Below are 24,742 nucleotides of genomic sequence, written 5' to 3' on the forward strand. Positions count from 1 at the left end.
TTCCAGTAGGTTTCCAAACCAGAAGACATGAAATATTCTAAAGACAGCAGTCATGTACTTTACCATTGAGAGTGTACAGTCTATGTTTCCATGGGCCACAAGGACTACACCCAAGGTCGACGCCATAGTAAAATGTTTGTTTCCCTATATGTTTTTCTGATCTAAGAATAGGATGCAGGAAAATACAGAGCATGGAAATGTGGATTGTGTTCATGCTGCAAAAGCGAGCAAACTTCCTGCTGGATCTAAATGCAGCAGTTCATTTAGACAAACCTGTATGGCTATTAGTGGCTGGATGGTAAGGGGTACTGGGTGATGAACAGCAGCATCAGCTTTTAAAATGTTATGGAACTAACTACTGTAAATTGAGGTCAATGTTCATTTTAAAATTCCTTCAGGATCATGTTGCTTGTAAAACCCCAAGTATCTGCTGCTCTGCAAGTGGTAGCACCTTTGAGAATTTGCTCCTCCAATAGCATCGACTAGCATTTGGTAATTCCTCAATGTGTCGCCCCAAACCATCTGGGTATGTTGGGACAAAAGAGTAAGACTTTGAAAAGCTATTCCACCCAGTCTTGGACATTTTTCTGGGTAGTCCTGTATTTTCCTCCCTTAAGCATGACAATCATGCAATCGTACTAGAGGAGCTTCATTTCGTTTGGTGTTTTATCTTCCTCAGAGCTGTGCAACGAGGTCCAAGAAGTGGGGTTCTAAAAGGTTGTGGGTGCTCACATTGTTCCTTCAATCTGAGACAGTAGCTACAACACTCTCAAACTAGGACATGCAATGGCTAAATGAAGTGGAATAGGGACTCTAGCCCAGGGACACAGAGTGTACAAATATAATAAGTCTCCTAGCAATTCTACCCAGTACAGGTTCTTAACCGGGGTCCGTTGCCTTTATCATGATTGGGACATGTATGTAGGATGTGTGCAGCATATATGTTAAACGTTTCCTTTCTTGGTGCTAGACTTATGATGCGCAATCTCGGATATCAACTCTTCACAATGTGTGTATCTGTAAGGTTAGTGAAGTTTAGAACAGTTTTACCTTAGGATATGGATTGCCTGCCTGTCCGAAACACGCCTGCCCATCATGCCTTGTGTGGAGGCAATCTCCCAGGGAACTGGGAACATATGCAGGTCTTATAAAGGTGTTTTGTGTAAGTCACAACGAGTAAACTAGGGACTTTGGGCTCTGAAGCCTGCAGAAACTGACCAGCAACAAGGACAAAATGCTCATTCAGTATTGGAGATGAACACAAACCTTTGATTGTTGCAGATTCACTGGCTAGGTTCAACATCCAGCCTGTAACGACATAGGGATATAAATACTGGACCCCCTCAGCCAGTATGTGGCTCATTGGTGTCCGGACAAAGAGGTCACCTGCACACTTGTGTAGGATAAGAAGAGTACCAGTGACAGACCCCTATTTGATTGCCATTCTCCCTCCAGGCGGAGAATAATTATGGGCAAGTCTGTCGAATGGCCAGGATATTGTGCTCTGGAGAGGCACGGAAGGCCAACCTGTTTGCAGACGAGTAGTCCGAGGTATCGGGAAAAAAGGAAACCGGTTCAGGTGAGTGAAGAATCTGCAGGATGGAAGCTCAACTAGCCTAGTCTCCCCAAGAGCCATGAGGTTGCTACAGACCAGCTGCCCAGAAATAAGCAAAGGCCAGGAGCAGTATGCCTTCACACCCACAGCATGGTCTCGGCTTCTGTTGGCTGAAGTGGGTCATCCTGATTCCAGAAACACCTTAACTATCTTTCTTACTGTTTCAGGCTTATCGCCAGTTGAAGCCACAATCAAGCCTAATGCTAACCTGACCATTTCCCAGTTGTGGCTATTTCAACCAGTGACCCCACCACTGAAAAATCTTGACCCACCTCCGCCTCCATAAAATCTCAAGATACAGGCAACTGAAAGGTAAAAGCACCACTGAGAGACTATATGAGATAACCTACTATTTTTTATCAGACCAATTAAAACCAAAATTAAGTTGATGCCCTTAACTGCCCCTGGGATTCCAGCTAGCTGGGCAGCGTCTCCAGCTGGACACGACTGACTATGTTTAGGTTTATGGAGTGATAAAACGCATGGCTGTCCGAAGGCTTCCCGGTGCTGAGGAGAAGGTGCAGTCAGGGCAACGAAGTTATCGGGGTAAGAGCCATGTTTTTAGTTGTTTCCTAAATACCAGTTCATCACTTAGTAATCGCATTTCTTTAGGTAGGGAGTTCCACAGGCTAGCAGCCAGATGTGCGAGGGATCTTCCTCCACATCTTGATCTCTTTATTCTGGTCTTTATAATGAGCAGATCTGAAGAGGATCTCCGAGATCTACCTGGAACATAAGGTGCTACAGCTTTTGTATTACTGCCGGCCTTTGTCGTTCATGGCTTTGTCGGCAATACAAAGCGATTTAAATTTAATCCTGGATTGGATCGTGAGCTAGTGCAGTATTTTCAGAGCGGCTTCCGCTGAGTTTTGTCTTGAAATGCCTAGCAGTATCCTGGCAGCAGCATTCTGAAGCAACTTTAGTCTGTTCACTCCATATTTGGGGGAGCCCAAATAGAGGGAGTTACCTTAGTCCAGCTGTGATATCACCATGGCCTGAACCACACTTCTCCGGCTATGTTCCGGGATACCAGGTAAAATCTTCTGGATCACGAGTATTCCAAATCATGTGGCTGGCAGTTTCCCAAATGAACTATATATGTGTGCCCATTAATGGTGCTCCACGTACATATGTATGCTCTATTAGCTCAGTTCTGTTAATAGGCTCACAACACCAAAACTGAACTAGAGGAGCAACCATACCCTCGTGCAAGGCTATGTTCTGTTACGTTGTTATATTTATTGGGTACACCATCACGAAAAGTCTATCAGCGTTTTTGGCACAAATCTCGCCTCTCGCCAGCCATCCTCGTCTGGTTGCACAAGATCGGATTCCCATGCAGATTCTACCGCTTCCATCTGCTCCTGCGTATTCCACAGGAGGGATTTATATAAGCCAGAAGAACAAGTTACTTACCTTCGGTAACGTTTTTTCTGGTGGATACAGTATTTCCCTGTGGATTCCTCACTTTTAGAATTACCCCTGCGCCGGCATTCCATGGAAACTTTTTTCTAGTTTTCCCACGTTGCAGAGGACGTCAGAAAGGCACGGCTCCGCATCAAACTCCGTATGCGGTCACCAGAGCCACAAGAAGACCTCGTCGGCTGGCAGACATCATTTCCACCCATTTTTTCCGTACCTCCGAGAACAGGTGGACCAATAACATAATTGGAGTATACACAGTATACAATATATTACATAAAAAACACACAGCATAAAGAAAAATAGGAACAGCTAAAGAAACAAAGCATTTCCAAAACACTAATAGCAAGGCAATCAAAAGACATAGGAAAACAACCATGTCAAATAACTAATAAATCCTTTAGTATATGAAGGTGGTCAACGGGGAGGATGGTGGGTCAGTGAGGAATCCACAGGCAGATACTGTATCCACCAACAGAAAGCGTTACCGAAAGTAAGTAACTTGTTCTTTTGACTGTTACATCTGCCTGTGGATACCTCACCTTTTGAATTGAATCCCACAGCACAGAGCGTGCAAAATCCCGGAGAAATGTAAGACGTGACGAACAGGTAGATACGAAGACTACTACGCCAAAGTTGAGTTAAAGAAAAAGGAAAAGACTGATATAATGTACAATGATTAAATGCACCTTGTAATAACTGTCACAGTCACGAATAAAAAGTTAAAAATAAAAAATAAAAAAAACAGAGCGTGCAAAATGGCCTTCCCTCCTAACTTCCGAATCCAAGCAGGAATGCTTCGCAAAGGTGTGGAGGGAGGCCCAAGTTGCTGCCTTACAAATGTCAACAGGAACACCTCTAGCCAAAGCAGAAGAAGAAGACTTAGCTCTGGTGAAATGAGCTCAAATACCTTCAGGCGGTTCCTTCTTGGCCAAGGCGTAGCAGATCTTGATGCACAAGATGATCCACCTGGAGAGTGTTGGTGTGTGAACATCCTAGCCTTTCATTCATCCTATGTAGCCCACGAAGAGCCGATCGTCCAGTGTCAGATCCTTGGTCCTGTCCAGATAGTATTGTATTGTATTGTATGTCGATTTGTAAAGCGCGGTTGATGCCCATCAAGATAGAAACTGACAGCCCTCTTAGGAACCAGACGATGAAGTCTCTCCTCCTCCTTGGAAGGGTGAGGGGCAGGCAGAAGGTAGGTAAGGTAATAGATTGACCTAGATGGAAAAGAGTAACCACCTTAGGCAGGAAAGCAGCCCTGGTCCTGAGAACCATCTTACCTGCATGAATGGTTAAAAACTGAGGGTTAGAACCAAGAGCCTGAAGGTCACTTACCCTCCTAGCCAAGGTAATAGAGATCAGAAAGACCGTTTTGAAAGAAAGAAGCCTCAACAGGCAGCTATAAAAAGGATTAAACGGAGAGCCCATTAGGAAAAGAAGTGCTAAATTGAAATCCCATTGGGCATAATGAAGGGAGTGGGAGGAAACCTATGGGTGAGGCCCTCAATGAACCTCATAACAATGGGAGACTTCAAGACGGCTGGTCCGGCAAACAGAGGAAACCCGACAAGGCTGACAAATAACCCTTTACCGTAGCCACAGAAGAACCCTGCTGAGCCAAGGAAAGAGAGAAACTCCGCACATCAGGCAAACGGGCCTTTAAAGAATCATTGGACCTCTCGCCACATCATTTCATAAATTCGGACCAGCCGGAAGAATAAATAGATCTCCTGGATGGTGAAATAACTTCCACCACATCCGGTGGGAGAGAGAAAGAACTCCGGTTGCCCCATTCAATCTCCAGGCATGAAGGTGCATGCTCTGGAGTTGGGGGTGTAGAACCTGTCTCTGCGACTGCGAGAGGAGATCTGCCCTTAGAGGGAGACTGAGCGCAGGGTGCGATGAGAGGAAAGTAGATCTGTGTACCACACCCTTCTTGGCCAATCGGGGCAATCAATAGGACTTGGGCCCGGTCTTGGCGAATATTCCTCAGAACCAGAGGAATCAATGGGATTGGAGGAAACGCATAAAGGAGCTGCAAACCCCATTCAGAATGAAACTCGTCCCCCCCCCCCACAACGCTCCATGCATCTGAAACTGGAGACTGCAGAACTACGGATAGTGCACGTTCTCATAAGTGGCAAATAGGTCCAGCGAGGAAACTCCCACAACCTGAAGATGTGATAGACCCACTCTGGATGAAGCCGCCACTCGTGATCGGCCGAGAAACACCGACTGAGACTGTCCACACGCACATTTAGAACTCCTGCCAAATGACTTGCCATCATACAAATCTGATGGTCCTGAGCCGAGGACCAGAGTCGCAGAGCCTCTATACAGGGATGATATGACCCTACTCCTCCCTGTTTTTTTATGTACTACATTGCAGTAGTGTTGTCCATCAGGACCTGAACCGACATACCGCGAAAGGAGGGAAGAAAGGCCTTGAGAGCTAAACGAATCGCCCACAATTCCAGCAAGTTGATATGAAACCACCTTTCTTCCGGAGACCAAAGGCCTTTGATCTCCAGATCCCCTAGACCCCACCCTAGAGTGGAGGAATTCAGGATTACTGTGGCCAACGGTGAAGAAACATTGCCCTCCACACTCCACCAAGACTGATCCGCTGCAGTGTCTCTGGAGATCCTGACCATCTCCCTGATATCCCCGCTGTGCTGAAACCACTGCCTGCAGAGGCACCACTGGAGTACCCTCATATGCCAGTGTGCATGATTGACAAACCGAATGCAGGAAGCGAACAGACCGAACAGGGATAGGACCTTCAGGACTGACAACCGCTCAATGGCAAAACAAAGAAATCATCTCTTGAATATCGAGAATCCTCTGCGGAGGTGGGAATACTCGACACATAGCGATATCCTATAATGCCCCTATGAACAGGTTGCACTGTGAGGGAACCAGGTGAGATTTGGGCACATTTATTGAGAAGCCCACATTGAAGAGTCGTGCTCTCACATGCAGATGATGAAGCACCATCTCTGGCGACTTCGCTTTGAGCAGCCAGTCGTCCAGATTGGAGAAAACAGGAATCCCAGACTTCATGAGATGAGCTGCCACCACCGCCATCACCTTTGTGAAGACCAGAGGCGCGGAAGTAATACCAAATGGAAGGACTGCAAACTGGTAGTGCTGAGACCCTACCGTAAAACGGAGCTACTTCCTGTGCGACTTCAGGAAGGTGATGTGAAAATATGCATCCTGCAATTGGATCAGCACCATCCAGTACTCTTGTTGCAGCGCCTGAAGAACCGGAGCTAGGGTCAACATCTTGATTTTCTCCTGTTTGAGGTAAAAATCCAAGACCCTGAGATCCAGGATAGGCCTTAATGTGCCGTTCCTCGGGGGAATCAAGAAATACCGGGAGGAGCATCCCAGACCCCTTTCCTGCTCCGGAACCACCTCTATCACACCTTTCTGCAATACGACAAGAACCTCCTGCTGCAGAAGCAGCATATGGTCCTCTAAACAACAGCCCTGGCGTGGAAGGTAAGGAGGAGGAAACTCCCGGAAGGGAAAGGCGTACCCATTTTCCGGAAAATTCAAAACCCAAAAGGTCTGAAATTATGGATTTCAAATTTTGTAGAAAATGGTGACACCCGACCCCCTACACGACCAGTATGCTCCAAGATGGGGGATCTAGAGTTACTTTCCTGTGACAACAGTGGTGGAGCCAGGAGAGGAAGAAGAGGAGGAGGAGAGTTGACGGGATGCACCTTACAGACGACCAAGCCCATTCCTCTGTAAGATCTGTACAGAGGATTATGCTGCCGAGGATGCAGTCAACTACGAAAGGAAGCCGCCTTACCAAAACCACGGTACCTCTAATATCCAAAAACCCTGGTTTGGGACTGAAGAAGCAACGATTTTGCAGTGGCTCTACGGTCTTTAAATCTCTGCAGGGCAGAATCAGCCTTTTCACCAAGAAGCTTGGATCCATAGAACGGTAGGTCAAGGAGAATAGCCTGCACATCTGGCGAAAACAGAGGACCTGAGCCAGACATGCCTCCTGGTGGCAATAGAAGAGCCCATTACCCTGGCCACTGAATCAGCAGTATCAAGACCAGACTGGATAGCTTGACGAGCTGCAGCCTGCGTATCCACCAGCACTTCTAAAAAGGAGCCACGATCACTGTTCGGTAACTTGGGAGCCAACTGCTTAGCCGAATCCATTAAGGCGTGAATATACCCCCCAACAAGCATGTAGAATTGGTCGACTTCAACGCCATACTAGAGGAAGAGAAGACCACCTTTGTAGAATGCTCCAATTTGTTTAGAGTCTCTGTCTCCAGGAGCCTGAGGAAAAGATCCCGCAGATGGTTTAGAACAGGAAGCCTGCACTACTAAACTTTTCAGTGAAGGATGAGCAGAAAGAAAAGCAGGCTCATCAGGAGCAGGCCTGTAACTCCTCGCTACAGACATTGAAACAGCAGGATTCGAAAGGGGCTTCTGCCACACCTCTAGAATTGGCTCACTCAAAGCCTCATTAAATGGCAAAAGAGGCTCAAGCACAGAAGATGGGGAATGTAAACCCGTTCTAAGAATATTTGGTCTGAACTCAGCAGTGGGCAACTGAAAGTCTAAAAGTTCTTAAAGTTCAGCAGTTTTCCTAATAACAGCATGGTATGGTGCCACATCATGAGAAGACAAGGCCTTTGGTGATGAAAGTTCCCACTCTGGGGAAGTGTCTAGACCACTCGCCTCCTGAAGGCCCTCAAACTCTTCAACAGACTCTTCATCTTCACCTTCACCTTCTTCAGCTTCCTCCCGCAGAAATTCTTCCTCTTCCAATAGTCTTTGGGCTTCTCTTCTTGACTGCAACTTCGGGACTGGCGCCGGAGACACCGGCGCCAAAGGAAAACCTCCGATTTAGGCAACAGCACCGATCTAAGCCGAGTGGAAGAAGGCGCTGGAGAGTGAGACAAAGGCGTCGAAAATCTCAGTGCCGTAAAGGCCAGGACGGCGCCGTCGGCATAAAGGGTGCTTGGGCATACTGATGAGAAACACCCAAATTGAATGCAAGCGGACCCCTGGGGCCTGACGGCGCACGGGTAGGGTAAGCTGCTCTGGCAAACATGCTATAAATCGCATCAAGAAAATGCGAAGGATCCTACCCAGGTCCAGGAAAGGGTGATTAAGGAGCAGAGCGGGCGTCGGACCCAAAAGAGGAGAGGTCGCAGGCACAGAAGACATCTTAGGCTCCTGATAATCTCTCAGCACCGGAAATAGCCTTGGCGCCAGAGAACCCTTTCATGTTGGTGACTGCGCTGGAGAAACCCTCTGCGTCGGAGAGGGAGCCAGAGTCGCTTGAGGCGTACAATAAGGCAAGATGAAATCTTTAGATCGGCGTCGCAAAGCGGGAGACTGCGACCTCTAAACTCTACCTTCCGATTAACGACGTAGGGAACCGTACCTGCTCTTCTTGTGTTACCGCAACTTCAAATTAAGCAAAGTCGACAACTGCAATTTTGACTGTGACCTCTTTCGCCCCCTCTCCTCTTTTCTTGCCTTCTCCATAAAAAGCTTAGCCTCACCTTCCTTCAAAGACTTTGGATTCATCTTCCGACAACTGGAGTAGCCTCTGACATTGTGGTATGAAGAAAGACACCACAAACAGTCTTTATAGGGGTCAGTGAAAGACATATGACCCCCCCACACTCTCTGCAAGGCTTGAAACCAGACTTCTTTGATGTCGCCACAGAACTGCTACACCAGGGGAAACAGCAGATAAAGTAACTGAAGAAAATGGAGAGTCCCAGAAAACAGTTACGGTGATGGCATGGAAAAAAAAGGAACGGAAGTCAGCACGCCGACGTGGTCTTCTTGTGGCTCCGGTGACGGCATGGCTCTGCACGCAACTCCGTATGACATTAGGACATCGACGTGGGAGAGCTAGAAAAATTATTCTGTGGAATGCTGGCGCAGGGCTAATTCAAAAGGTGAGGAATCCACAGGCAGATGTATCCATCAGAAATGATCCATGGTTTTGGGGAATCTAATAGTTCAACCTTTAGGGGGTTAAATGAAGGATCTTCAAAAAGCTAACCCTCAAGAGCTGCCAGTGCATGGCGCAGTTCAAGGTATTTAAAGCACTGGGGTATGTGTAGATAAAAAAATCTGAATCAGCTGTAAGTTTGTCGTAGGACTTGATATGGGATCCATCCCATACATCACCCAGGCTAGATATTCCAATGAGATCCCAGCTTTTGAATCTGGGTAGGAGTGTTATAAGGGGTTACTGTGTATCATGCCACAAAGTGGTCAGGTTAGTTGATTTATCTACCCAATTTATATATTTTAGCACCTTGCACTTGCAAAGCACTGGAAGGCGAGTGATCTGTGGGAGAGAGCGGGGGACGCAGGGAGGGACTTCCCTTACAACAGGTTCATAATTCCATAGCATTCTAGGGAACATTGTTCCAAACTGATACCAGAGTCAGATCTTTCCCCAAATAGCAACTACCCTATGTTAAGCATGAATGTGGCTCAGTAATGCAGTCCTAGACCCATAATGTCGAGTCCAGCTTCAAATGCGGTCATGATGCATCAAGTGTAGGAGACCCTTGGGGCTTCACCCCCCAAATATATTTTGTGACCATGGTTCTAACTGCTGGGAAAAAGGCTTTGGCGGGATGGGGGTGTAGTGATAATTCTGCAGGATATACATAGTGAGTTTGGTAGTGTGATAATTTTGTATAATGGAATGCGCCCTATCACTTAGAGGGGCAATATGGCCATTTACGTTTCCTTATGCCAGGCTTGCATCACAGGATAAAGTTGTGGCTTCATGTCTTCTCCGGCTGTAGAGTGACTGTAATGGCCTAGTACCTAAAATGGTCATTAAACATCTGCATGGTCACACATAACGTGGGCTATTGCCTATTGCTGTGTATCTGTATACAGGTAGACTTACTCCAGTTAACCACCAGGGCAGATGCCTCCCCATAAATCCATAGTGTCTTCTGTAGCCTTGGCAACAAACTGTCTTGGTTCTGTATGAAGAGCAGCAAGTCGTCTGTATAGAGGGATAATTTGTCTTCCGTACTGTCAGACTAGCTGAACCTCAACGAGTTGTGCAAATGCCTAAATCCATATGGACAGAGGCTCGATCACCAAGGCGAAGAGGAAGGGAGAGAGTTGGCATTCCTGTTGGGTCCCTCTCTGTATTCATATAGATCTGAGAGCAACCGTTTACCCTGACCTATGCCCAAGGGGTGGCATACAATGCAGAAAAGCAGGTCAAAAAGTGTCAGCCAAAGTTCATCTTCCGGAGTGTCATCATGCGGTTAGGTAATTCACCAGAACCCTTGCAAGTATTTCCAACTCCACATTAATCAAGGATATTGGCCTGTAGGATGAGCAGCGATCTGGTGCCTTCTGTGGTTTAATAGCCGTAATTGTTGCCAATTGATGGTTCAATAAAAAAGGTCCATTACTCACCACCTCCTCATACATATTCAATAAGTTTGGTGCCACCACAGAAGTGCATATCTTCAGAAGCTCCATAGGGATGCCATTGGAGCCTGGGGATTTCCCCGAGTAGGAGGCTAGTACTTCCTAAATGGTGGCTAAGGCGTCCAGTTCAGTGCAGTCCTCCATTGATAGAGTTGGCACATTATTAATTATTGGATAGAAGTCCTTGATAGCTGGAGGAGAATAAGCTCCATACAATCGCCCAATGTACTGAGCAAAGGCAGAAGCAATCTCGTTAGAGTCTGATCTCCTCGTTATTTTTGGTACAAATCAACAGTATGAATCTAGCCAAGGTCGCTCTATCGGCCTGCCAGTGTATGAGATTCTCAGTCTAAGTACCATGTTCGCATCTACAACATTGGGAAAGCGCCCAGGCTGATCGCACTGTGCCAACAAGTTCCTCCTCAGCAAAAATCGTGTGTGGCGCGTTGCTGGAATTGAAAGAGCCACTCCTGTCTAATACTGCTATGCAGCTCCATCCTTTTGCCCGCACTCCAGAACAAGCACACCTAAGGATGACATCTATGTAGGCATCTCAGATTGTAATCTGGGAGTGAAAAGTCTATGTTTAGGTCCAAGTATTCAGTGGTGACCTCTCTGAGCCAATCCATGAAATTTGTGTCCCTCAACCACCACTCATTAAGTCACCAGCATCCCATTGTGCCCTGACTCAAGTGGCATACTGCGAGTTCCACAGGGGGATTGTCTGATAGGCATCAAGAAAGCCTAGATGAAAGGCAACCCTAGATGGATCTCAGGGATGAATATGTAATCTAGTCTGGACGCACCTCTATGTTGGGATAAGTATGTAAATTGAGTATCATTTGGGTGCCATCTATACCATGCATCTCTTAATCCGAGGTAATCAGCCCAAGCAGGGAGTGTCGCTCAGTGGAGTTTAATCAACGAGGAATCCACGTCCATGGTCTAATGTACAACTGAACTGTAGTCTTTCCTAGGAGTTATATATTGGTGATGATGGGTGCAAAGGAATTTAAGTTTAGAAGCACAGGCCTCTTATACCAAAAGGAGCTCATCTAAATGCTCTGCCTATCTGCCCAGGCAATTTAATGTGGGTACCCTGCCTAGCCTTGTGTCAGCATGAGATGTAATGTGATTGCTTCACTGCAACTAAGTGAATTATGGTGTTCATAGGGGGCATTATCTGCATGAGCGCAAGGGATGGTTCCCTGGGAGCCATCTTAGTCCATGGTGGGCATTACAGCGTGCACTTTCCTGTGCCAAGGTCCCCAGTCCCAAAACCAGTGAAACAGAGGGGCCTCAACCTTTACAATATTTTGCCTGCACAGAACTTGTGCTGTGCATGTGAAATTGATTGTGTTTAATATACATCTTAAAAAAGGCTTACATCCCGCACTTATTTTTGTGTGCTTGCCACTTACATTTCCTCCATTTCTACAGGCTTTCGCACACTAGTTCCTGTTGTTCCACGTCTTGCTCTTATCAATATACCAATGCCCAAGTGCTCCTTTTCATCTGCCGAACTTTGTTGTGAGGCTGCTCTCTTGATGCCAACAAAGGTCACAGTTCTAGTGTTCATTTGTCTCCATTGTGCACCTTGTCTACAGGGCACTTTCTGGACGCACGGTGGCTTGTACTGCCAGTAATTATTTTTACTCTGCTCAATTTTGTTTACTTGTCTTTCATTACAGACAAACATATTTAAGCACTCACCTCCCAATAGGCAAAGGTTGTGCAAGAGGCATTCATCTGTACGATTTTACTTACCTACTGGCCGAAGGTACTTTTTTTTTTTTTTTTTCCGTTTCAGCCACTCTTAGATAATGCATGTCCTTGCAGTCCTTTTAGTTGACCTCTGCCAATCCCCTTCCTGCTCTCCGGTGCACAGCACTTGCGCTATGCTTATTTTTACTGATACCACCACAGAGGTGCTATTTTGGTTTGACGCTCTCTAGTGGTTGGAATCCGGCTTTCTCACTGTACACAGTGCACATTGCTGCAGATGCCTGTACTTCACATATTTAAGCACTGTCTGCCCGATAAGTAAAGGTTTTGCAGAAGGCGTGCATATGTATGATTTCCCTAAATAACTGGCCTCAGGTAATCTATTTTTATTACAGCCCAGCATGCGTAGAGAGTGCATGTCCCGGCAGTCTCCTCCGTTGACTTTTGCAGTTGTTTCCAAACCACCCAACTCGCACTACTTCCACCTCATTCCTGCTCTCCGTGTTTCTAACCCCCTTCAACCCCATCTCCTCCCGCCTCATTTACGAATATTGTTCAACTGCTCACCAAGCTAAAACTTACCCCAAAAAAACACCTTATTAGTCACATAGGCAAAACCCAATGCATTTGCCAATGCTTTTTATGTAGGTTCTCAGTGCTAGTGTGAAACCCATATGTCACCCATCTAACTCTGCTTCTGGCTGTTTCTTTGCAAAGGCCAAAGTGAATTGGTACACTGTCTCACTTGGAGCAACAAAATGCTATCCAAATGAAAAACTGCCCAGACCATTGACTTCCTGCTACAGAAGCCTTCAAAATGTAGGCACACATAAAGCAGATTCACTTCTCCAAATACACTTTTGACCATAAAAAAGACTCTGGCAACCCAAAATGGATAAACCCCACCCTGTGACCTAGTAACTTGTACATTATCTGGACACCAAGAAGATTCTGAAGCAGCCAAAACCAGTCAGTGATAGCTCCTTTGCTGGGTCAGTCCCTATCACTCCTTAGACTAAACAGCCTGCCGGATGGGGAGCACTGCAGGCCTGCTGATCAAGAACTAAGATAAAGCTCAGTGGAAAGCATTGCAAATGTTGAGCTGCAAATAAGTAGTTATTACCCTTCACACACCTGGAGTGAAGTCTGGGCATGTTTGCTGGGACCAAACATACTGATTCAAAGTTTTTATCTGATTCTCTAGCCCTCGCAGCTCAGAGCATATTAACTCTAGGTTGGTCTTAAGTACTATAGTCCACTTTCCAGTTGGAACTCGTAAAACCAAGGGGCCATTTTTCTTACACCCAGTTCCCTGGGAGCCCCGCGATCAGAAAATTTAGACCGTAACCAACTGCTTAAGAGATACAGGCACCTAAAGGTTAGCACCTCAGGGGGACATTGTTTTGAATGCAGAAAAACTACACCATAGCCCACCGTGAAACAGGAAAAACAGACGGATACTTAAAATAATTTGCTGTGCCCAACCTTGGCACCAGTTTCAAGGCCATAAATTGAAAGGGACACAAACTTTGGGCCCCCGGAAAATCAACCATTTGCTGTAACGGAGTGCATCCCTTCTTCATTGGGTGATGGGTTTTTAAATCGAGGGATTTTTACTACTGGGCACGCTCAGAAGCCATGTCTGCACCCACTGATTTGTTCAATGTGAACCCAGAGTCAGATCACTTAAACAAAAGTATCCATATCAAAGTTGCTATTTTGTATTTCTGTCTAGCACCTAGGTAGCAAACATTGTCGGAAAAAAGGATGGCTGCCATACAACTCCAAGCCACACTGAACAAACCTCAATAGAAGAACAATCTAAATAGTGTGAATGTGATACAAAATGAAGATTGTAGTGTAGGAACACTATAGATCACACTACTAATTGTTCCATTGCATGCCCTTAACAGAGGTAGCTTACCATTATACATATTGCTTTTACTACTACAATCTCTCTTGGGCTTCTTTAGTTGAATGAAAAGCTGGACGGATTATACCTCTGGCCCAGCCACGAGTGAGGAGGCAGGTAAAAAACTACGGGGTCAAAGATGAACAATCAGGATCAATCCTCAGGGATGAACTCTTTTAGTAGCATTGAAGTCCTTCATCGGGCAATCACTGTTTGAAAGGAGTGGGCTGTATTATGTGATTGGGGCCTGCATGAGTTTAAGTGTGTCCTTGATATCCTTGCAAGCAACACCATCATCTAGGATTGATATGAGTGTGGGCAGCACACCACACAAACTATAAACTCTCCAAAAGATGGTCTTTTTGAAATGGCCTCCAGACAAGGTTTTTTTCGGTTTGTTTTGTGGGTTTTAATATGTTCATATTGCTCAATGCTTCCTGTGAGAAGTTGGCCTGATGTGTGATGTGCACTATTCTAGTGGGCACCCTGCATCAGTCCAAACAACCCTTATGGTGATGGTTGCGAAGTCAACCTTATGGACCAGCTATCCTAGTGGTAGCATGGAAAAGCAGTCTTAGGCTAATACTTCAGAGAGCATGTGAAGCCAATTCCTTTACCAATAATAACCCCTTGAATACCAAATGAAAGGACACCACACAAGGTATATATCAAATATATATGTATGTATTACTAACACAACCCCTCTGCACTCTTTAGGAGGTAAGAGTTCGAGATACAGCACAAGTGACTCAATAAGCATACTACAAGTTGCACAAATACAATTCTGCCCCAGGGGCCTCACGAACCATATACTAAGTAAGTGGTATAAGAACCACTTCAGAACAGGTGAATAGGCCTAGGGAATCTCTGGGACTACACTGAACAACCACAGGTTAGGAAGTAGGAGTCTCACAGGATGCGTGTGCAGTGTCTAAACACACACGCGGGTTCTCAGACTTTCAATGGGAACGTAAAAAGTTAATAAAGTAGTTGATTTCTGACACTTCCGGGTGGACTACGGGAAAACCCAGGTAAAGTAGGACACTTGGATAGTTATTACCCACGGGAGCACCGGAGTACTCGAATTACCTCACCCAGGGAAGCCGGGAGCATAGGTGTTCTTTCGTGTCGGGTTTCGTCATCGAATCCTATGGAGAACTGCACAAAGATGCTGCAGGCGACCAGGAGGAAGATGTCCGGTTGGATCCAAGGGTGGATCGAAGCAGTGAAGAACCTGAAAGCAGAGGGGACAGAGTCTGGGTCACTCGCCATTGACCAGGAAGGAACCAGGAAGGAACCAGGCGATGTCGAGCTGCAAACAGATTAAGAAGTGAAGCTGGTCTCTGCAGCCACGTGGACCATGAGGCGTCGACGACTACCAGGAGCTGGATACGGACTGTCCCACGAAGGATCTCGCTTTTGGCGGTGTTGGCTTCCGGATTGGAATCAACAAGCCTTGGCAAAGGCAACCCATGCAGGAAGGGAAGATCGGCTTCTGTTCAGACCAGCAAGGTCTGGGGAGCTTCCCCTTTACAGGAAAGCAGGAGCAAGCCCGGAGCAACCAGGCAAGCGGTGTTGTTTCGTAGAGATGTCTTCAGGAGGGCTACTAGCCAGCGGACTAGCAACTGCGAAGATGCGTCGAGGAGAAATGCAAGAGCAGGCCCCACGCGGCACTCGTAGACTGTGGAGGGCTGAGCTTCGGTGCACTTACGGCTCGGGGTTGGGGCTTCTCAAGTCCCAATGCACAACTTCGAGGACGCCTCAGAAGCTGCACAATTAGTTTTTAGCACAGTAGGCAAAAAGCAGGTACTGCAGGTAGTCCGGTCCCACATCTCTCGTGTCCGCCACGGGTCTCAGCTTTGCTGTGGATGTGGGTCGGAGTCAGAGAAGTCTGGAAGTCCAGAGGCTGCGTCACAGAGTCTTCGGGTTCCGGCGGGAACGTCGACAAAGCAAACCAGCAAGTCACTGATGGTACCTGTTTGCACAGGGTGGTCACTCCTTGACCACAATGGAGATTCTTCAGTCTTCTAGTTGCAGTAGAATGTCGAAGGTCCAGAGTTTTGTTCCAGAGTTTCAGTTCAGGATAATCTAAAGTCTCTAGACTCAGCTCCTAGCCTTATACCAATCTAAGGGGCTGGATTACCTGCTAGGTCCCTCCTATGGGTGGAACCTGGGAAAGGGGTGGTTCCACCCCTTTCCCTTTGTCCAGTTTCGCGCCAGAGCTGGGGCTGGAGTGCCCCAGCAACTGGTTTGAACCGGGCTATGCATGGAGCACCTTGTGTGCCCCAGGCAGTGTCTCATTTCATTCAACCCACCCTGCCCCAATAAACTATAGCCTGTCTGGGGAGGTGCTAGCACCTCCCAAGGCAGGAAACCTATTGTTCAGGCCTCCCTCACTGGAAGGGCTCCCAGCTGCAGGAGGTCAGACTTGTGTCTGTGGCAGCAGCATCCATTTTGTGATGCGGAGGCTCTGTTTAACTTTAACCGGGTAAAGCTACAACTACGTCTTCTCCCTCTAGAAGGGTGGAATGCTACCCCCGTCGCCAGAACTGGCGAGGGGGTAGTATTCCAAAGCGTATGACACCTTACACGACATGTTTCGATGAAGCCAAACCAAAGTTAGCATTAACCGTGAGGATTATAATGCACTTAAGAGTATATGGTATGGCTATATCAGGGGCGTGGCTTGGGCGCCGATGGCGATGGTCGCCTGAGAGCTTGGCTCCGGGACTGAGCCCGAGATTATCCTGAAATTCGGAGGCTGCGGGGCACCCCAGACCCCGCATTCTGCTGAGCGTGCCGACGGCAACCTGCCGGGGGCCCTGGTGGAGCTTGGACGAGGGTTGCTCCGACGTAATACCGAAGTTTGCGGAGTTGCGGTGTGCGACCCAACATGGCGCCCGGACTCCTTTGTCCCCCTGATCGAAACTACTGAGTTGAAGAGGTGTCGCGGGTATCGAGTGGCGCCCGGCTTCCCCATCCTCGGTTGTTCTGGACTTTGGACATTTACAGGATTGGACCTTTTGCAACGGATTTGCACTCGGTTGGACGGCCGGACGGGTGCCCGCGCACTGGAGGGCACCGGGAGCGGACACCCTGTGATCCAAGCGGTGGCCCGCCTCGCGACTCCGCAACTAGCTACGTCTTGCTGGCCAGTCCAACTACATGGGAGGCGCGACACTCTGGCGCCACAGATCATCCGAGGGAGTTGGTGGCCCTCACCCCGGGGCTATAGCGGGTGAACGGGTCTGCCCGACTCGGCGACGGCTGTCTCCGCCCCCTCATCGGTGCCCTCGGACGCCGTGGCGGTGGCGTGAGCCGAAGCGGCGGAGTCTCCACAGGATCTGGAGAAGGAGATCGCCCATACCCGAATTGAGGATAAGCACCCGGGAAGGTCGTGATCGACACCTGTACACGGAGACACCTACTCCGGGACCCTCACGGAGTGCCCCTGGCAGCATGGGGAAACCTAGAGGAGCCAAGGGATCCAACCAAACCACCTCGGACTCTGAAGCCCAGGACAAAGAGGAGCATGGGGACCCCAAAAGTTCTGGTGGCGCGCCACTGCAGCAACAGTTCGACCGTGTCCTAGAGGCGATAGAGGCTACGAGATCGGCCCTCCAACAGGACATTGCTCAGGTGGCGACGAGCCTGGGCCTCCTCAGGGAGGACCATGGCAAACTCTCAGACCGGGTCAAGGAGGTGGAGGGCACGGTGAAAACTTTGGAGCCGGCGCAGCGAACCTTGGCTGCGACGATAAAGGACGCCTTATCCCGAATCGAGACCCTCGAACGGAGGGCGGAGGATGCGGAAGGCCGCAACAGGAGGAACAACATCCGAGTGGTGGGCCTGCCGGAAAAGATCGAGGATGGCGACATGGTGCGATACTTGGAGACCTGGCTCCGAGACACGGTGGTCCCGGAGGGTCTGTCCTCCTTCTACACTCTAGAACGGGCCCACAGAGTCCCAGCACGGCCCCCACAGCAGGGACGTACCCCGAGGCCGGTGGTGGCGCGGTTGCTGCATTTTCGGGACAGGGACTTGATCCTCAATGCCGCCAGGCACAATGGCCCGTTCCAAGTTGCGAACAGTCAGGTGAACATCTTCCCTGATTACACCTACGAGACGCAGCGCAAGCGGTTCTCCTTCCTAGCGGTTAAGCGCGAACTCAGGAGCGAGGGCATTCAGTATTCACTCCTATATCCTGCAAGGCTCCGCATCATTGTCGACGACAAAACCCAGTTCTTCGACACCCCGGAGGAGGTCTGTGACTGGCTCGAACTGTACCGGACAGGGAAAGATGGTTTTGGCTCCTCGTCCCAACAGGCGGATGAGCCGGAGCAAAGGAGGCGATCCAAGAGGGTCAGGAATCGCCGCGGCCGCACGGGAGGGCCCTCGACTGCGGAGACATCATCGGAACGGAGGGGAGTGTTGGAAGTATTGTCGGAACTGTCGGGAGCAAGAGACGAAGCCATCGAGGAGGAAGAAAACCCGGGTGCTCAGGGGGCACCGTCGGACTCGGAGGATTCAGTGGCAGATAGTACCCATACACCGGTGATCACACCGAAATCGGTGGAGGACCTTCTAGATGGACAAGGGTAACGGGGTATACTGCCTTGTTTTGGGTGGGGGCCCGGCAGGGGGGAGGCGGTTGCCGTCCTTTATTGCTGACAACGAGGGAGAGAGGGTTGGGGGGCCTCTGCTTTTGCCCCGGAAGGTTTTGACACTGTTTTGGGCTTGTAATAGTCCTGGTGGCCTGGGCGACGAGGGCCCACTGCCTCCGCCCAGCCCGCACCTGGCCCATAAGGCCTTCCTACGGTGGCGACCGTAGGATTAGTGGGGGTTCTGGGGTTGATGTACGACGAGGTTTGGATGGGATCTAGATGGTGCAGTTTGGGTCCTGTTCTGGGGTGGGTGGGGGCTTTGTTGGTTCTTGGGGGGTTTGGTTTTGGTTGGGGAAAATGGCCGCCATCAGCGCTGGGAGGATTGATGCTTTTTCTTTGTGGGGACCCGGATGGGGGGACTGTGCAAGAACAATCTGGGACAATGGCTGATGTTGCTAACTTGAAATGTATTACTTGGAACGTGAGGGGGCTTCACACTATGTCCAGGCGCCACAAGGTCCATGCTTATTTAGTGCGTAGGGGAGTGCAAATGGCGCTGCTGCAGGAAACGCATCTGAACAAGGCGGAAGGGGCGGCGCTTCAGCGTAGATGGCGGGGGCAGGTCTTTTCCACGTCGTACTCTGCTTATGCCAGGGGGGCGCTAATATGGATCAGGGCGGGGGTCCCCTTCCAGGTCACGAGGACAGTGTTGGATCCAGAGGGGCGTTTCGTGGCCATCTCAGGCACTCTGGGTGGGAGGGACCTGAACGTTTGCTGTGTGTACGCTCCTAATGTAGACCAGACTGCCTTCCTTTCCAGGTTATCGGGCTCGTTGGCCCACTTTTTCGCCAGGCCCCTCCTGTTGGGGGGAGACTTTAACTCCGTAGTGGATGTGGACATAGACCGCTCGCATCCCCCGCTCCCCAATTCCCCGGTCCGTCGCACGGCTAAGGGTCGTCAGGATTGGCAGACCCGCTGGGGTTTGACGGACATTTGGAGGGCGCATCACCCCGCATCTAGGGATTATTCATATTTCTCGAGCCTCCACGAGTTGCATGTCAGGCTAGATGGCTTTCTTGGTTCGCCCGAACTGGTTTCGGCAGCGGTCCGATCAGAGTACTTATCGAGGACCATCTCGGACCATAACCCCCTCCTACTGGACATTCGCTGGTTTCCTGGGACGCCGGCGGTACCCACCTGGAAGATGCGACCCGAGATCCTCGAGGACAGTGTCTTCAAGGCGGACCTGGGGGAGAGAATATCGGATTATTTTGCGTCCAACGGCGGCTCCGCGAGTACTAGGGCGTTCGAATGGGACTCTTTTAAGGTAGTGGTGAGGGGCTACTGTATCTCTAAGAAGGTGGGCATGAGGCGCGTCATCCTGGCTGATTTAGACACAGCGGACCGGGCACTCCGCGAGCTGGAAGTTAGCCGCCCCGGACACCCGGAATTGCAAGCACAAACGGTGGAGGCGAGGGAGAGGGTAGCGGTGGAGGTCGAACGGCTCCGCTGTTTTGATTATAAGGCCTATACGGTCCGGTCTATCGCGGAGGGAGACAGGTCGAGTGCGTTGCTGGCGTGGTTGGCCAACCCTACGCGCCAGTCCCAGACGACGACAAATATGCGTGGGGCAGACGGGGCCGAGGTTTGCACCCAACCGGAGATTCTTAGTTGCTTCCGGCATTATTATGAATGTTTATACCGCAGTCGCTCCGCACGTGACCCAGACCGGCTTGATAATTATCTTCGCCCACTGGAGCTCCGCACAGTAGGGCAGGAAGTGGCGAAAACTCTGGGTTCCGATATCGACTTGGGGGAGATCCGCAGGGCCATCAAACGGATGGCGAGGAACAAGACCCCGGGCCTAGATGGACTACCAGTGGAGTTCTATGCAGCTTACGCTGACCTCTTAGCCCCTCGGTTACTGGTGGTCTACAGGGAGGCGAAGAGATTGGGGCGACTCCCGAGTTCGATGTGTGAAGCGTTGGTGGTTCCTCTCCTCAAACCGGGCTGAGACTCATCCGACCCGGGGTCCTACCGTCCCCTATCAATGTTGACGGTGGACTACAAAATATTGAGCAGCATCTTGGCCTCGAGGCTGCTGGGACATATGAGTTCCCTAGTGCATGAGGACCAGGCCGGCTTCATCCCACGGCGGAACACGACTATGAATATTCGAAGGTTGTTCCGCTTACTTGGGGAACCATTTGTGGATGCCCCGTCCCCGGTAGTTTTGTCGGTGGACCTGGAGAAGGCTTTTGATAGCCTAGAGTGGGACTACCTCTGCACGGTGTTACGGAGATTCGGCCTCGGGGAGGGATTTGTCAGATGGACCACGGTTCTTTATGCTTCTGCTTCGGCCAGGGTCCGATCGGGCCCATTGATTTCATCGCGGTATCCGGTGGAACGAGGCACGCGGCAGGGGTGCTCCTTGTCCCCGCTTCTTTTTGCGCTAGCGGTGGAGCCACTGGCGATGCACCTTCGCTCAGGAGCCCACTACACGGGCTTATGGACGGCTGCGGGCCCGCATTATGTCTCGCTATATGCGGACGACCTGTTGCTCTTCTTGGAGGACCCGGTCGACGCTTTGCGGGGAGCGGAATTGGCGCTCACGGAGTTCGGAGCGGTCTCAGGCCTCCGAGTGAATTGGTCTAAGACCTGTCTTTTTCCGGTACGCAGGGGTACCCCCACCCCTGCGCTAAGTAGGGAGGTCAGATGGGAGCCCGACTGCTTTAAATACCTTGGGGTATTCGTTTACCACGACCAACCCGACCTCCTAGATGGGAACATTGCCCGCTGCATTCGAGCACTCCGAGGTTGCATGGACTTTTGGGCCACGCTGCCGCTCTCAGTGGCGGGACGTATCGCCCTGCTCAAAATGGTGGCGCTTCCCCGGTTGTTGTATTACTTCCGAACTTTGCCGATCTGGGTCCCACCGGCCACGTTTCGTCGCTTGCGCTCTATGGTGGTCGGGTTCCTCTGGGGAACGGGCCGGCGGCGGGTGGCCCTCAATACCTTGATGAGGCCGAAGGACGAGGGGGGGCTCGCTGTGCCGGACTTCGAGAAGTACTATCTGGCGGCGCAGCTCCAGACCTTCGCCCAGGAGATCGCCAGGGAATTCAGGGGCCCGGAAGATGGTAGAGGGACGGGTATGGCCAGGCATGTTCTCTCCTTTATAGCGCTGCGACAACGCTTGGTCCTGCGGGACTTGTCGATGGAGGAGCGGACTATCCGACTGTGTTGGAATCGGGCTCACGCCAGAGGCCAACTAAGAACACCATATGCGCCTGAAATACCGTTGGGGATGCTGACGGCCCTCCCCCACGGAGGGGATTGGTCACGATTGGCGGCCTGGGAGGATTCCGGTTTACAGCTCGTCGGTGATCTGTACGAGGACGGCGCGCTCCTGTCCTTTAGGGATCTCATTGACCGCTTCGGGATCTCCCGGGGCGACTTTCTGCTGCACTCGGCCATTGTGCGAGCGATCCAGGCACACTGGCAGAAAGGGCTGGAGGAACCCCACCTGTCTCAGGTGTGCCAGTACGTAATGATGTCGGCGGGCACGGTGAAGGCGGTCACTTGCCTCTACGGCAGGTTGATTGCCGAGGGATTGGCCCCTCTCACCACATTGAAGACCCGCTGGGAGGAGGACATTGGTAGGGAGATCCCGGAGACGACCTGGGCCCAGTTGGTGAGACGTGCCTGGAAGGGCACACGTAGCGCCAGTTTCCAACTGGTCCACTATTATGTTCTCCATAGAGCGTACCTGACCCCGGTGAAGATCAGGCGTTATTTTGCCACGGCTTCAGCGGAATGCCCTAGATGCCCGGCTCAGGAGGCGGACCTCCTACACATGTTATGGGCCTGTCCAGGACTGACGTCCTACTGGCAGGAGGTAGCGACGACTCTGGAGGAGGTGACGGGGAGGCGCTTATCATTCGATGCGGCGGTGGGGCTCTTACACTGGTTCCCCCATACCCCCCGGAATAAAATTTCCAGTAAATTTATCGACCTGGGGCTCCTCCTTGCTAAGCGAGAGGTGACCAGGAACTGGAAGGCACGAGCTGGTCCGGCAGGCAGCAGATGGCACAGTGAGCTTTTGAAATGGGCGGCGGGTGAGAGCGCGCTGAGATATCAGCTGGCTTGGAGGCAGGGAAATGAGAAGGCGCAGGAGGCCGCGTTGGAGTGGGAAATGCTGGTGCAGGCCCTCAGGGATTATTGTGCCCCCAGCTACTCCGAAAGTGAAGAAGCGACTCGCCCAGAGTCCCGATGAACGTCAGCACTGACAGTCCTATTACCTTCCCCGTGGGTCAAGTAGTAGATCCTATGTTGATAAGCTCCCTGGCGCTGGTGGAGGGGGGGGGGGGGGGGGGGGGGGGGGGGGGGGGGGTTTCACAGTTAGTAGGTATTTTGAGGGGGGGGTTTATTTTGGGGGTTTTGGGTTTGTTTGGAAAAGCAGATGACGGACAGCGTATTATCCGGACCAGCTCCAGCATCCTACTGACCCCTGCTGCATTTCGCCGCCCGACCCCAGGGTTGTGGGCCGGTTGGCTGTGTACAGACTTTACGATGGGGGGCCAGAGGGCTTTATTCTGTATATGTTGCTCATAATACAATGCTGGTCGCTACTGTACTGATTTACTGATTCCTGCAATAAAAATATATTTAAAAAAAAAAAAAATGGTATGGCTATATCATAAAACAGCTATAAGGACATGGTTCCGAAAGCTGCAGACAGGCTCAGCTCATGCTAGAGCACCATCTCACATAAAACCAAGCACTCTGCCTTCAGGATTGTCAAGGCCTGCCATAGGAGTGACTTATAGGCATATATGTGTCGATATGTAATGGTAGGTATAGGGATACTATACCTAAGCCCCAGCTGAGTGATCAGCCAGTGGAGTCAATGTGGATTGCCAGCCAGGGGTGCTATAATACATGCTGCAGCCCCTGGTAGGCCTTGGATGCACCTATGCCCTGGTTACCTATGGTACACTATACAGGGGCTCACAAAGGTGACCCAATATCCAATTGGAGATGTACCTAAAGTACATGGAGTCCATTTTACAGTGAGAGCAGATAGCCTGGGGCTCTGATTAGCAGGATCCCAGGCCAACTAAGTTGAAAACCAGCTAAACACTAGGCAAAAAGTTGGGGTAGCCATATAGTCAGATATCCACCTTCCTACACTTCCTTTAAGGCACAAGAAAGGAGGGAAAAAGTGAGAGATGTGTGCATGTATGTGCAAGCATATAACCACAAAAATCGGAGAGGGGCGGAGAAGCAGAGATTTATTTGGCTTCCGAGTTAACATGCTAATAATCAATCGGAATGAATCACGTTTATCCAGAGTCTCATAAAATTATGATGGAGATCCTCAACCACACTCTCACATGGTGCTGTATATCTTGATTCTACGCTTGTATGGTTAGGTGGATAGCATCACCATCGGGTATTAAGACCAGAGTATCCAGTTCTTCAGGTGCTCCACTGTCCTCCACCGGGCAGGAGACTGCCTGGTTCGCGACTGGTGTGAGCGATGAAAACAATAAAATGATCTACTCTCCTGTGTTTTGTATCTTTAATGTTAAGGAGAGAGATAAGGTTAAAAAACTGAGAACGGGGGTGCTTATATGGATACTTTATTGGTCCATTGCACCTAGTGATGGCTCAACATGTTTCAGCCAGGTTATGCCCATACGGGTCAGGTGGATTTTCTTCAGGACCGAGGAAAAGTGATCTCTAATGTGAGATTGCTGTACAGGTATTCAGGTAAGTCGAATCATTCACCTGTGTTTATCAGAGAGCTCGGTATCACCAGGGCTGGCCTTGCATTATTTTGGCAATCTTGGCCTATAACTTTAATAGCAAGTGGTACGTCTATCTTCGGGGAGCCAGCAGTGCAGTAAACAACCCTTTGTTGCAGATCCATTTTGTGATAAGAAAATAGAGCTATATGCTACAGAAATCAAAGAGCAGCACTCG

At 49.9% G+C, this 24,742-nt stretch overlaps 1 protein-coding gene and 1 long non-coding RNA gene across 5 annotated transcripts in view; both read right to left on the reverse strand.

Moving 5' to 3' along the window:
* The window catches only part of OGDH (oxoglutarate dehydrogenase), a 514,759-nt gene that overhangs the window by 396,440 nt on the left and 93,577 nt on the right, over positions 1-24,742 (reverse strand). The window lies entirely within an intron of this gene.
* Positions 12,625-23,921, reverse strand: LOC147679867 (uncharacterized). The gene is made up of 2 exons (XR_015300915.1): positions 23,448-23,921; positions 12,625-16,821 (listed from the first exon to the last, which is right to left on the reverse strand). It is a non-coding gene; the product is annotated as an uncharacterized LOC147679867 (long non-coding RNA).

Source organism: Lissotriton vulgaris, chromosome 11, assembly GCF_964263255.1.
Source record: "Lissotriton vulgaris chromosome 11, aLisVul1.2, whole genome shotgun sequence".
Taxonomy (NCBI): domain Eukaryota; kingdom Metazoa; phylum Chordata; class Amphibia; order Caudata; family Salamandridae; genus Lissotriton; species Lissotriton vulgaris.